This window comes from Protomyctophum parallelum (assembly GCF_964188405.1).
Source record: "Protomyctophum parallelum genome assembly, chromosome: 20".
NCBI classification, from domain to species: Eukaryota; Metazoa; Chordata; class Actinopteri; order Myctophiformes; family Myctophidae; genus Protomyctophum; species Protomyctophum parallelum.
The window spans coordinates 41,705,472-41,718,719 of NC_139718.1; the positions used below are offsets into that span (position 1 = coordinate 41,705,472).

Genomic DNA, 13,248 nt, shown 5'->3' on the forward strand with positions numbered 1-13,248 from the left:
ATGCTGGGATCTGATTGGTGCCTCACAACTTTGGGGGCAGCGACAATCCAATCACAAGCGAGCGGGGCCATGAGGGCAATCTGCCGAGGGCTTTTTGTCTTGACTAAATGTCGTCACATGGTGGTTCCGTGGCTCAAATGCCCAATAAATAAATAACGACTATTGCTCATTGGGTACTGACCCAAAACCACCCCCATGAGTAATCCAGAGACCTCTCTGCACACTTGTGCCTGACTTTGCGCCTTACTTTGCATAATTTGCATAACTGTCAAAAAAGGAGTTTTTGTGTGTGTGTGTGTGTGTGTGGGGGGGGGGGTTGTTAGGCGCCCACTGGCAGGGATGGGGGATAATTAGTCTTTCCCGTGGCCTTGGTTTATTTGTATTATTTCGGGGTCTCTGTGGAATGAAAAGGCAGCGCAATTACGGAAAGCACGGTGGCAGTTTGTGTGTGCGGGCATTCGTGGAATGTGTGCGTGAGAAAGAGAGAGAGAGAGAGAGAGAGAGAGAGAGAGAGAGAGAGAGAGCATATCGTCTATCGGATGGAAACCTCATAATCTGCATGTCTAAAATCATGTCCTCAAAAAAAAGAAGGGAAAAAACACACAAAATGTGAATATGGACATAAGAGGTTTTCTGAGAGGGGTTTGGTGGAGGCGTATAGAGGACATGTTTTGTTTGTGTGTGTGTGAGTGTGTGTGTGTGTGTGTGTGTGTGTGTGTGTGTGTGTGTGTGTGTGTGTGTGTGTGTGTGTGTGTGTGTGTGCGCGTGCATGCGTGTGTGTATATATATAAAGGGACTCTGAGGCTGAGGCCAGCCCAGGCCAGCATGGCTCTCGCGGTGAACTGGCCACTCACAGAAGTGTTTGTTTGCCTCGGGGGGGGGGGGGGGGGGGGGGGGGGAGGGGGTTCGGCCAATAAGGGCGTCCCGCCAACAGGCGTGTCTTCAGTCGGCCGTGAAAGCCGAGGAAACAGCCCCATTCTCTTTTTAGGTTTAAAGGGACAAACATGGGCATGCATGCAGTCAGAGGCCTGGTCCTTTTCAGCGTGTCCTCTGTCCTGTCTCACTGCTCTCACTCCTCCTGTCTGTGTTTCTGTCTGCTGTCCGTCTGTCTGTCTCTCTCTCTCTCTCTGTATGTGTGCAATCTGTGGGGGTCCGTGGGGATGGTTTGAGGGTCGGTGGGAATGGGGGACGAGAAACACCCTTTAAAACCCATTTTGGGCGGGAGCCCCTTTTGGTGTTAGCATTATGCTATGCTTTAGCTATTGAAAAATAGCAGATCTACAAGCTCATACGAGCTACGAGCTTTGTAGGCCTGACATAGAAACATAGCTTTTTCAGAAAACTGTCAGGATGTAGAAGACATTTTTTAAATCTGATCTCAGGTCAAAATGGGTTAAGAGAGCTCTGAGACAGAAAATAAACGATGTACAAGCCCACAATGTGTCGCACTGCAACACATTTGTGAGCTTGTAGATCGTCTCTTTTCGGCTGTTAATAATAATAATAATAATAATAATAATAATAATAATAATGATAATAATAATAATAATAATAATATTAATATTAATAATAATAATGGGCGGCTGTGGCTCAGGGGTAGAGTGCCTGGATGGTAACCGTAAGGTTGCCAGTTCGAACCCGGGCTCCCCCAGAGTTACTGTCGAAGTGTCCTTGAGCAAGACACTGAACCCCTAATTGCTCCTGATGTGCTAGTTGGTGCCTTGCATGGTTTCCGCTGCCATCGGTGTATGAATGGGTGAATGTAATGCACAATCTCTGTAAAGCGCCTTGGATAAAGGCGCTATATAAATGCACCATTTACCATTTTACCATTTACCAATAATAATAATAATGGCATGAGGTTGAACAAGCGACAGAGTTATATGGGCTATAGGGATATAAAATCACAGTCAAGGTCAATGTCCTCACGAGTATAGTAATATATATTAATACAATATGTGCGAGCACACGGGCATGCGTCTGTGTCGGTGTGTGTGTGTGTGCACGTGCATACGCGCGCGTGTGTGTGTGTGTGTGTGTGTGTGTGCACGACTGCACGTGCATGCGTGCATTCGTGCGTGCGTGTGTCTGTGCCCCCTGGGAGGAGTGCGTCTGGTTAAGGCTGGCTATCAGCTGCTGGTTGCAGCATGTAGTCTCACCTGATCTTCATCACGGTGACATCATCGCCAACAACAACAACACCACAAAGGGTCACGGTCACCCAGGGCCTGCCAACCGTCCGTCCCTAGTATAAACCGTCCCTAGAAATACACAACTGTCCCTAGAAACACATAACCGTCCCTTTGTTTGTAAACGTATTGAACTGAGACGACAGAGGACACACTTTCAACTACTGCTTTCAACTATGCTCAACTACTATTTGAGCATTCATTCGTGTCCTGATGAAGACCTTGTTGGTTGAAACATGTTGGCAGTTGCCTTTTTAATTTAATAAAGGCGTTCCTAAAAAAAATTTAACTTTGAGTGCCCGGATCCTCTCTTTTTTATCTGATCCTCTCTTTTTTATCATAGTCACAGCTAGTGTCAATGTTACAATATGAATCCTAGACAGCTAGTCTCAATACTGCATGGATTCAGAACCATGGACAGAGTCACAGCTAGTCTCAATACTGCATGGATTCAGAACCATGGACAGAGTCACAGCTAGTCTCAATACTGCATGGATTCAGAACCATGGACAGAGTCACAGCTAATCTCAATACTGCATGGATTCAGAACCATGGACAGAGTCACAGCTAGTATCAATACTGCATGGATTCAGAACCATGGACAGAGTCACAGCTAGTCTCAAATGCTACAGCATGGATTCAGAACCATGGACAGAGTCACAGCTAGTCTCAATACTGAATGGATTCAGAACCATGGACAGAGTCACAGCTAGTCTCAATACTGAATGGATTCAGAACCATGGACAGAGTCACATATAGTCTCAATACTGCATGGATTCAGAACCATGGACAGAGTCACAGCTAGTCTCAATACTGCATGGATTCAGAACCATGGACAGAGTCACAGCTAGTCTCAATACTGCATGGATTCAGAACCATGGACAGAGTCACAGCTAGTCTCAATACTGCATGGATTCAGAACCATGGACAGAGTCACAGCTAGTCTCAATACTGCATGGATTCAGAACCATGGACAGAGTCACAGCTAGTCTCAATACTGAATGGATTCAGAACCATGGACAGAGTCACAGCTAGTCTCAATACTGCATGGATTCAGAACCATGGACAGAGTCACAGCTAGTCTCAATACTGCATGGATTCAGAACCATGGACAGAGTCACAGCTAGTCTCAATACTGCATGGATTCAGAACCATGGACAGAGTCACAGCTAGTCTCAATACTGAATGGATTCAGAACCATGGACAGAGTCACAGCTAGTCTCAAATGCTACAGCATGGATTCAGAACCATGGACAGAGTCACAGCTAGTCTCAACTGACAAAGGGAGGGGACACACTTTGTTCCTTCTTACGTTCTTAGGGGGAATCAATAAATGACTCACGTCTTCACAAGTCACAAGCGGCTTATACACATCAGAGCCTCAGATGTAGACAGTCCTACATAGACTTCTATTGAGAATGGGGACAACCAACTGGGACAAGTCCTGGACCGGAAGTAGGCAGAAATGCATTGGACTCAGGCAACAGCCCAGCTTCAATGATCTTAAATACCTTTATTTTAGATTGTTTTGTATTAATAGTACAACATAAACATTAAAGAGACTTTAGTTGTTACTGTACAATACTTTAAAGCTGTTAAAATAGCTCTAATTTGCGCCACCCTCGTTGAAAACAATGTATTTTTTTCTTCTTGGGGGGGGGGGGGGAATCAATCGATGACGCACGTCTTCACAAGTTCAAACGGCTCATACTGATGTCTCTGTCGGGTGGAGACGTCCAGCGTCATAACTATGTCCAAAATAAACAGGCTTAAAATCCAACAGTATCAAAAAGCAGCGGAATTCACACCATGAATTCAGCGCGGTGGCCAGAGCTGGTTTGAACTAGTGTAGTGTATCGTATACAGTGGACACACGTCGTCTCAGGTCCCACTGGAATCAATGAGGGAATTGACAAAATTGAAAAAGCCAAAACCTTATTGATCTCCCGTTCTCAATGACTTGGGAGTCGATTCCGTGATAGAATCCTCCCTCCCTCCCCCCTCTCCATTCCTGCTCCCATTGGATTTCTGACCATTGTTTTGTTTTTACCCAATTCACTGCGGCCCATTATCGGCCACAGTTCATGTCTGACTGCCTGCTGTCCCTGCTGCAGCAAAGGCAGAGTACTGTATGCTAATAATATTATTATCCGAATGCACATATTATGTGTGTCCGTCCGTCTGTGAACAGCTAATCTCCGGCACCGTTAACCCGGTCCGGTGCCAGATTTTGCACACACACTCCTTGGATGCCAACGATGAACCTCTTTCCAGAACGGCCTGTCATAGCGCCACCAGGAGGCCGCTTTGTGCAAAACAAGTTTTTTGACAGTACACCTACAGATTTGTCCAAACATCACGCAAATTGGTACACAGTCTCTCTAGAGCCATTCAACGAAACGTGTCTTTCAGATTTCGCAGGAGTGCTCAGTTTCAAACAAAATGCTGCAAATCATGAACACATCGTGTGATTTCCGTGAAATTCCGCAACGCACATTCCCACTAGGCCGAGGAAGAAATGCCACATGAACATTTTCCACTCAGCCTCATGGTGGCGCTATAACTGGCCGAAAAGTGTTTTACCTCCAACTGCACGGATTTGTGGATAACTTTGTATGCCAACTCCCTAGAGGCCAAGGAAAAACCTTTGCCTGGAATCTTTCACATCTGCTCTTTATAGCGCCACCAGGAGGCCGACATATGTAAAACACATTTTCTAATATTACTCCTTCAGATGTTATCCAAATTTCACGCAAATGGGTACACATGCTCTCCATAGTCATGTGATCATGACGGGTTTGTTTGATTTCTCATAATCCACCTTCATTGCCTACGATTGGCTTCTAAACTTTTCATGAGTAGCCCGCTTTGTACCCGTTTTGTACAAATCGCCACAACTACTCAACGCAGCGTCCGATTGCGGTGAAACTGTGCATGCATATTCCCACTAGACTGAGGAAGAAATGCCACTTGACAGTTTTCAAATCAGCCTTATGGTGGCGCTACAACAGGCCAAGCCGTGTCACACACACACACACACACACACACACACAAAACATGATTATATTATTATATTACTAAACATTTTGCCAAACATCACACACACTCTTATCCTCCTGGTGGAGACCTGTGCCCAGAAGGGCACTTTTTCTAGTTAATAAATATGTAGATCTGAATCAGATCAGTGCAACTTCTCAGAATTCTACAACAGTAGATAGACACTGATAGTCTGGTAGCATTCTCACTGGATTACGACTACCTGGGGAAACAATGGAACGGGGATGTGCACACATAAAACATCAAAGGGGGCTTCAGCCCCTGCCCCTTTCACCAGTCTGTATAGTCATATATACCGGAAGGCAGCATACAGGAGAATTGCTTTTTTTCCTGAAGTCTCTTGAACTTGAACACAGTATTTTGCGTTGAACAAATGTGTTTAGAAATCCATGTCGTTACACCGCATCTCCACTAGCTAAAAAGAGTGCTGGGTTGCGCCCCGAGAATAGATGATCTGACAAGCTCTCAGCGCGTCGCAGCGCGCCGCGTTGTGAGCTTGTAGATCTGCAATCTTTGTCCAAAAGTGCCCTCATATCGGGATTATAGCCCCTAACACTCTCTGCACGTCCAGAACATTTTGCCGGGGGACCCCCTCAGGGACCCCTGACTCCATATGGATACTGCCTTTCTGCAGCATGTGTTGTACTGCACATTTGGTCCTGTCCTTTTCAAACATGCCTAGCTGTGTTGTTGAAAAGTATTGCAGCTTTCGAAAAGTTTTCGCTAACCAATCATTATGTCCCTGAAAAACCTACATTTTGGCCATTTTGGCGGAAGTGCAATTTTTACATTTTTGTTCTATAATACTTTCCTCAATAGTCCTCCACACACACACACACACTCACACACACACACACACACACACACACACACACACACACACACACACACACACACACACACACACACACACACACACACACTCTGGATCTGCTATTTTCAAAAGATTTGAGTGGTGCAACCACTCCCTTACGGAGCTATGTGTGTGGGTGGCTGGGTGTGTGCGTCTAAGCACAAAAATAGCATGGTTGTTTTTCACCACCTGTGCGCAACCTAACACACACACAAACACATATTCACTGTATGGTGATTTCGGATGTGCCAGTACAGTACAGTGACAGTACGGTACAGTAGAGGGACCCCCACCTGGTAACTCTGTCATTTCTCAACCATTTCGGACGCAGGGCGGCTTTACTTTTGGTACTTTAAGTACATTTTGATACCAATACTTTTGTACTTTTACAGTACATACTGCAGTATTGATACTTTTACTTAAAACATGCGAGTTTTTTTTCCATCACTGAGCACTGCCCTGATAATCATCCCCTGTCTCGTCCAAAAGCCAGTGAAGTAGCAGAGTCCTACCTGCTGCTTCACCACCTGCTACAGCACAGCACGGTTCATTCCCTGACGTTTTTCACTGACGAGAACTAAATGAAAGCTATAAATAAAAACTAGACTCTAGCTCTACTGGAACTTACCGGCTGCAATTAGGAAACACGGAACATGTCCGACGGTGGCGTTGGTCGCGTTGTTCGACTATTATTCTACAATAGGTCGTTTCGAGGAAGCAATCTGATTGTTTGAAACGGCTTCTAGCCGTGGGTTAAACCATCACCATTCACCACCTAATCAAAACAAAGAATTCAGCTGCTCTGTTCTCCCAGAGTGCTAGCAAACTCGGTGGCTAGGCTAGCTAGTTTCTTGGGACATTTGTGGTCGTAGTGACTACATCTGTCATTAAAAAATTTACAGCTGTAAAAAATTCAGCGATTTTCTTAGTTTTAAGGGTAACTGTTGTATATTACACTTGAGGGTGTGGTTTAACGTGATTATTGCCACTTCAGTGATGCTTGCAGAACTCGACTTCGTCTCGTTCCTGCTTAACTAACCCTGACCCTAAATCTAGCCTCAGTCTTAACCGGCCACTTAAGTCCGTTTCACAATGTTTTAGCTTCGTCGCAAATTCAACAGTAATTTCCTAATCGCAGCCAGTATAGGCTCCAGTAGAGCCTGCTGGCTCGATTGCATCGTCTTGGTAAGTATATCCTACTGGTTGATATCAATTGATAACATTCGAAGTGGGTGGATAAAAAGACAATAAAGACTCATTTAATTGTGGCCCTTGGACATGCATGTCCAGACAAGACATTAACAACAAAGAACAGGCCTGGGGGGACAGGGGCCTTCTATGTTTCGGCCCCCAAACTCTGGAATGAACTCCCTAACCATCTCAGAGTTGCTCCCTCTCTCCTCTCTTTCAAAACCTCACTCAAAACCCACCTCTTCAGGATAGCTTTCCCCAGCTGAGGTCTGGTTAGGATGTCCCCCCCTTCCCTCGTTTATCCTTTTATATTTTTAACCCTGTACTGTTATGTACTGTTATGTTTTGCTTTGGGGTTTTTTTCTTAATAAAGTCTGTTCCTAGTGTTCCTATGTAAAGCGCTTTAGGTATTTAGAAAAGCGCTATATAAATTTAAGCTATTATTATAAGGCACTCTCAAAGTGGTGCTTGCTGAACTCGGCTCCGCCTCGTTCCCGACCGCATCACGCTAAAGCGCACACGCTCTCTCACGTGATGTTTGTACGTGAGAATATGCTCCTCCTTGACTATAACATTGCATGGTGAAATATACCGGTAGCTCTCAAAGTCACTCTTTTTGCCCGTAAATAAATACAGCAAGGATTTTCCTATACGTTCCTATATTGTCTGAATCGTCTTTGATTGTATTACTTCATAGGCTAAAAGTATGACTTTGAGAGCTATTTCACCGTACAATGAAAGTCAATGAGGAGCATATTTTCAATTATCAATTCCGGAGCATCGGAGAAAATTCTTTTTGATTTCTTGCCCACCTTTGGAGTCACATGGCAAGGTAACTACACAAGCAAACACAAAGCTCCCTCACTGAAGCCCAGAGGAAAACTATAATGTCGAAATGTTTGTTTCCTGTACCTTTTTTTTATTATCCCACAATTTTGTAAACCATATTTTCACGCCTGTGTCAATTATATAATGTAAGCCTCCGCCACCCTGGGAGGCAGTTTAGAGTCCAGGATTACTGCATGTTTTTTGTGAGGGTACCTACCCTATAGGGGACGTGGGGAGAACATGCAAACTCCACACAGGGTACACCTGTACCTTTTAATAGAGGTTTTCATTGTTGAGAAGGCCTCATCCTTCTCAACAACTCGACTCGACCAAAGTGTTCTAACCTTGAAGTAACAGCACATGAGTAAATGTACTCATTTAAGCAATATTACACGAGAGGGTGTGGGTTCAGTGATGCTTGCGGAACTCGACTTCGTCTCATTCCTGACCGCATCCCTGTCGTGGAAATAATCACGTTAAACCACACCTGTGAGTATAATATTGCAATTACCCTTAAAACTAAGAAAATCGCTGAAAGAATATCTTTTAATGACAGATGTAGTCACTACGACCACAAATGTCCCAAGAAACTAGCTAGCCTAGCCAACGAGTTTGCTAGCGCTCTGGGAGAACAGAGCAGCTGAATTCTTTGTTTTGATTAGGTGGTGAATGGTGCTGGTTTGATCCACGGCTAGAATGCTGTTTCAACCAATCAGATTGCTTCCTCGAAACGACCTGTGGTAGAATCTGCCTCGCGCCACTTCTCACAGCCGTAGTTAGTATGCAACACACAGCGGACAAACCGGACATATACACATTTCCTTCCACCATGCAGGTCAGGAAGCTTCCCCCGGTTCCATCCATCTCCAAATATACATGCCGGAGCTTGCACGCCGCTAATGAGCTGGATAGCTTTAGCCATCATTAGCGCGCGGTGGTGATGTAACCTGGCCCTAGGACCTGCACGCGCAGCTGTTCCTTGCAGATGTTACCTTTCACAGCGAGTATCACGTTAGCCTCTTCCTGTTCAATGACGGCGCTAACAATACGTGTGAACGTTTGCTCTGTGTTGTGTACGTGACCTCCTGGGTTTGACAGCTGAAGTGCATGTCACGTGTGTGCGTGGGTGTGTGTGTGTGTGTGTGTGTGTGCACGTGTGTGTGTATTATTATTGTCCGTTGTTTTGCATGACTTTCACTCGTCTACATTTCGAAGAGAAACATTGTACTTTTGACTTCACTACATTTCTAGGAAGGGGCTCCGTCTTGTGCAATCCCCTAATCCCCTAATCCCTCTTTTGCCATTTTTTACTATATTTTGAAAGACATTTTAAAATATTTCAAATAACTGATCTACAAGCTCACAACGTGTCGTAGATCGGCTAGTTGAATTATTTCAAAATTATTATTCTAAACACAATATCCGATCTGCAGATCGAAGGGAATGTTCTATAATGTTAATACAACGTTTTTTTAATATTTGTACTTTTGAATAATGGAGCATTTACTTCCAAGTATACACTTTCTCCACACCTGGTTATATCTAAGCTGAAACTGAAAAAACATATAAAAGGTTGAAATTAATTAAAATTCTAAAGTCTTAACAACCTTGGTCCAGTGTGGGATGACGTGGGTTGTGTTTGCCCTCGGTGCTGGAGCCAGATGTTATTATCTAGATGCGAGCCTCTAGCTGTTTAGATCTGCTAACGTAATGAGCCAAAAACTACTGCTATACTCATCACCAATTCTCCTTCAGCAAACTCTGTTAAACCCATTCAAACCGCATCTGAAAGCATCTGTGTCATTTTAGATTTGAGTTACAAAGCATTATCTAATGTACTTCGTGCCGCTACGGCTACGCTACGAGCGTGTAGATCTGCTATTATTTTTTTCATCTTGAACATTTGTGCCAAACGTTTAATATATTCTTTTTTAAAGCGAACATTTTTAACTAAAATCTTTCCTTCTGGAGGTCCCTGGAACAAAGATATTTTGAGATGGGGGCTCAGATGCTGCCACATTTTGGGGGGGTCCTTGACATGAAAGTTTGAGAATCACTGATATTGAAACATTAAGTGTTTCAGAAAACCGTTAGGATTTTAGAAGACATTTGCAGAATCGGTCTCTTCTGATTCTGATGTCAGTTGTGGAAGGTAACTTGTACAATTTAAGTATACTGTTCAACATTTTCGACTTCTACTCCACTACAGCTCAGAGGCAAATCTGGTATTTTCCCGTTATTGTGGCGCATGCGTTCGCTTTCGCGACGTGACGTGTTGTGAGCTTTCCCTCACAATACGGATGGCATTATATTGTTTAAAGGGAAAATGCACTGCTGGAAGAAACTGCAGTCACTCAATGCTAATAGTATTTGTAGTAGATTTGAAATTTGCACCCTGGCCGGAAAAAATATGTTGCCTGTGTGTTTGACTAGGGTTTGACTGGATAGCTGAATTCCTACAATGACCAGAATGCTTCCTTGTGGAGACGGGGGGAGGCTGCGTGGTGTGAGTATAGTCCAGGAAGGAAGTGAGACCACATTTTCATGACAAAGTTTGGTGATGAAGATGGCATCATACCCATTCTGGACGGGAACCCCTTTTGGTGTTTTAAGCATTATGTTATACTTTAGCTGTTGAAAAATAGCAGATCTACAAGCTCAACTCTACGAGCTTGTATACGAGCTGTTTTTGAAACATTGCGAAAAAGTGGGGCAAATCTTTGAATATATTATATTCTTTCAGAGCGCATGTTTTTAACTCAAACCTTTGCTTCATGGGCGGTCCCTGGAACTACATATTTTCAGATAGGGGTCGGCGGCCTATTTCATATATTTTTGGGAATCCTTGACATGACATTTTCGAGAATGACTGACATAGAAACATATAGGGTTTTTCAGAATATTGTCTATTTAGAAGACATTTCTTTAGAATCGGCCTGAGGTCAACATATCTGTTAGAAACACACTGCATGACACACATAAATACCCCAGGGAACGTTTTTCTTGTGTCCTAAACATTGTTAAAATAAGATCTGGTTTGCAAAAGGGGTGAAGTGGCCCTTAACCCATTTTGTGTGGGAATCCCTTTTGGTGTTTTAATAATTGTTATACTTTAGCTATTGAAAAATAGCAGATCTACAAGCTCATACCGCGGCACTCGATTCCGCGCTATGAGGTGATGGGTCTGCTATTTTTGAAAAAACGTGAAAATGTGGAACGAATATATATTCGTTCAGAGCAAACGTTTTTAACTCAAATCTTTGCTTCTGGGGCGGTCCCTGGAACAACATATTTTCAGATGGGGGACGGCGGCCAATTACATTATAATGTTGGGGGTTCTTGACATGAAAATGTTTGAGAACGACTGACATAGAAACATAGGGTTTTTCAGAAAACTGTCAGGATTTAGATTTGTAGAATCGAACATAATATGGTCCAAATGGGTATAAAGTGATGAAGTTAAAACAAGAAAAGAAAAAAAAAGGAATGGGAGTATTTCGTATTGGTGCAGCAGAGTAGAGAGAGACGAGCCTGGGCTGTTATACTGCACTGCAATGTGAGCAGTCTGTCGATACGTCCGTTGTCCGGCGGAAACCCTGTACGTCCCCCCCCCCCAAAAAAAACCTTTACTTTTCAGGAAAGCGGAACGAAAACGTTCAGGCGTAGCGAAAGTATAGCCGATCTAACAAGCTTCACGACTGGCCGCCGGCGCCGCCATCGACCATCGTCTATTTTCATTCCTTTTATAGCTTGAGGGGACTCTTCACAGAGTACACACAGCGTCCATTTAGTGTCGGACAAAACACCTAAAGAGCGTCAGTATATGGAGATACGAGATTTCTGCCCTATACGACGGCATCAGCGCATACGTGCAGCTCTGCCTCCCAGCTAGAGAGAGAGAGAGAGAGAGAGAGAGATGGGGGAAAAAAGGAAAGAAATAGTCCATCTGAGAGTAAAAAGTTGTCAAGTCATCATTCCTGTTTCTCCACCACAGCACAGTCTTTGAAGTGGTGGAGCTGCATTATTGACACACGCACACACGCACGCACGCACGCACGCGCACGCACACACACACACACACACACGCACACACAAATCCTGAACTTAACACCCACCCATGTGTTGCGGGGGGGGGGGGGGGGGATACCTCATCCCAGCTAAATCCAGGATCTGGATCGGTGTTTTCTTTTTTTTTACAAATCTTCCTTTTACTGGTAGGATCCGACCACTGCGTGTGAAAAGGTGGAGACAGCCCTTTGTGAAAGGTCAACGTGTTTCCACCTGGCCCAGTGGCTCTTCTCATGTCAAGGATGTCGGCCGAGGACCCCCTGTCTGAAATGGTTTTGCGCCAGGAACCCTCAAGTATATGTTTTTAGTTAAAGGAGAATTCCATACTAAAAGGCTTTCTTACCTTTCTTTGTAGTTGTTACGTCCCCACCAAAGAGGTCCAGGTGTTATTTTGTGCAAAAGCTCCAAATTGGCTATTTTCCCTACCATAAGCCCTAAATGAATTGCATTGAATTGAATGGGAATTGAATGGGGCTATGGGGTGTTGTGCTAATTAGCTTATTTCCATCGCTCAAATTTATAATTTCTTTGTATATATCCTCTCTTCATAATGTAAATAATACCCCAAGCGGCACACTTTACTACTTCTTTCGATAGAAATAAGCGAACTAGCATAACACCCCATAGCCCCATTCAATTCCCATTCAATGCAATGCAATTTATTGAGGGCTTATGGTAGGGAAAATAGCCAATAAGGAGTTTTTGCACAAAAAAACACCTGGACCTCTTTGGTGGGGACGTAACAACTACAAAGAAAGGTAAGAAAGATAAGAAAGCATTCTAGCATGGAATTCTCCTTTAAAAACTAAAATCAATTATTCAAGATGTTCCTAACTGTCTGACACTGACAAACTAAATAAAAACTATAAGCTGTTATGACAAAAAAAAAAACTAAAATATGACTAAACATGTTGACAATGTTGTCTAACAATTCAAAACTAGACTAAAATGTGGAGAAGAGATCCAGCAGAAGCAATAAGACCGGTCATGTTATGCTTGGTTGTGCAGTATAGTGTCGTGCTCAGAAACTAGATGATGTACAAGCTCCTAGATCAGCTATTT

At 43.8% G+C, this 13,248-nt stretch overlaps 1 protein-coding gene across 2 annotated transcripts in view; it reads right to left on the minus strand.

Annotated features, from left to right (window-relative positions):
* gabrb1 (gamma-aminobutyric acid type A receptor subunit beta1) overlaps positions 1-13,248 on the minus strand; it is a gene marked incomplete at its 3' end in the record, with an annotated part of 138,098 nt that overhangs the window by 49,472 nt on the left and 75,378 nt on the right. The window lies entirely within an intron of this gene.